Source organism: Aplysia californica, unplaced genomic scaffold, assembly GCF_000002075.1.
Source record: "Aplysia californica isolate F4 #8 unplaced genomic scaffold, AplCal3.0 scaffold00283, whole genome shotgun sequence".
Taxonomy (NCBI): Eukaryota; Metazoa; Mollusca; class Gastropoda; order Aplysiida; family Aplysiidae; genus Aplysia; species Aplysia californica.
This window is the reverse complement of record NW_004797553.1, coordinates 578,284-580,265: the sequence shown is the minus strand read 5'-3', so window position 1 is coordinate 580,265 and position 1,982 is coordinate 578,284.

Below are 1,982 nucleotides of genomic sequence, written 5' to 3'. Positions count from 1 at the left end.
AAAAAAAAACCCGACGTCAGCAAGCGGGCTAATGACCTCAACAATGACCACACTTCTGCCGTTTTTGGTATCCGAGAACAGAACAATAGATCACAGGCAGTGAAAGAGATTAATAAGAATAAGAATATAATTGCATTTATATAGCGCATACCCATGCTCAAGAGCTTGCTCTATGCGCTTTACAACTATTATTGCCCCAGCAGACCCTCTGAGGAGAGCACTCAGAAACATTCTCGGCTTCCGCGGAAGTATACAGTGCAAGCTGCGGATTTCACGCCCCCAAACACTCAAACTGACAAGATCGTTCATTGTCTGTAGCCGGGTACCCATTTCCACCTGGGTGAAGTGAGGAAAATTTGAGCAAAGTGTCTTTCCCAAGGACACAACGTCGGGCCCCTGACGGGATTCGAACCCACGACCTTACGGTTGCGAGTCCGAGAGCCTAACCACTAGGCCACCAACGCCGAGGCCATACTCAAGATAAAAGGAGGACTCTGCAGAAAGCAACACATGGACGGACACGTGTTACTAAAAATAAAAACTGAATAAAATGAAGAACAGTGATCGTTATCCTTCAGCTCGCTGATTCCAGCATTGACTTGCACGCTCGCATTGACCCCATCTGTCTGAAAGCTTGCAAGCACAAAGTAGGTAGCCACGTGTTTCAATTTTCTCTTAAACAATGGGGTACCCATTTCTCATACATTTTAGCTAAGTTATTTGATGGGCTAATATATTGGGCTACTCCACTTTCTCTCACAATGTTTTTATTTTTTTTAAATTTTTATATGTGCAAGCTTTGTCTGCAGTGTCAAGGAAGAGTTAGATTACTCACCGATTTTTATTTTTTTTTTAAAGACCCATTTGAATAAGCAGGAAGAATTGGATGCAACCGAAAGGGTATTAAAATCATATTACGATAATACAACAATCACGCCTCGTTTACATTAAATTATAATATTGATTTGATCTCCTTATATTATATTATTATGCTCTTCGACTTCCCATAACCGTCAGATTTCTGTTGTCACAGGAAATTCGTTTGAAAGTTGTGCCAACCGTGATGTCAAACAGTATAGTATATTATATTACAAGCCTATAATAAAACATTACCTTAATTCATCAACGAACAATGACTGGAGGAAGTAGCCTATGGACAAGAGGTGTTGTGGTAAGGCGGGTCTACCGGAGGGTCATTGGCGCCCCTTTTGTTTTGACCTACATAATGTGTTCTGAAAAGCTGAAAGCATTTTTATTTCTTTGTCTTTTTTTATAAAATATTTTTTTTGACAAACTTGAGTGGTCGGTCGTTACACTTTCCGTATTATCCATTACATTTTTTGCATGCCTACTTGTAACAGCCAACACATTGTTATGTTTTTACTATACAACAGGTGATAGCAATTTATTAGCTGCTTTTTGTTTTTGGCTACATCCTACACAAACCAAATTTTTTAAAATAAAAAGCTGAAAAGAATGTTTCTTCTTTGTCCTCCTATTGTTTTGACTAACTTGCTCGGTCGGTTGTTACACTATTCACATTGGTTATAATCTAATAGTTTTTGTGCATATGTAGTTATAGCAGCCGACACATTGTTGTTTTGTGCCACAGTTGCTAGCTCTTTAAAGAACTTTTAAAACTCCTAAATTCTATCCAAACCAAGATTTGTTCCGAAAAGCTAAAAGTATTTTTATTTTCTTGTCTTCTTATTGTTTTGACCAACTTGTGTGGTCAGTCGTTACACTTTCGTTATCGGTTATAATCTATTAGTTTTTGTGCCTGTCTAGTTATAAGAGCCAACGTATCATTGTGTTGTACCACAGTTTCTAGCATTTTAAAGACCTTTTAACACTGCTAAACTCTACCCAAACCTAGATTTGTTCCGAAAAACTGAAAGTATTTATTTTTTTGTCTTCTTATTGTTTGGACCAGAGAGAGAGAGAGAGAGAGAGAGAGAGAGAGAGAGAGAGAGAGAGAGAGA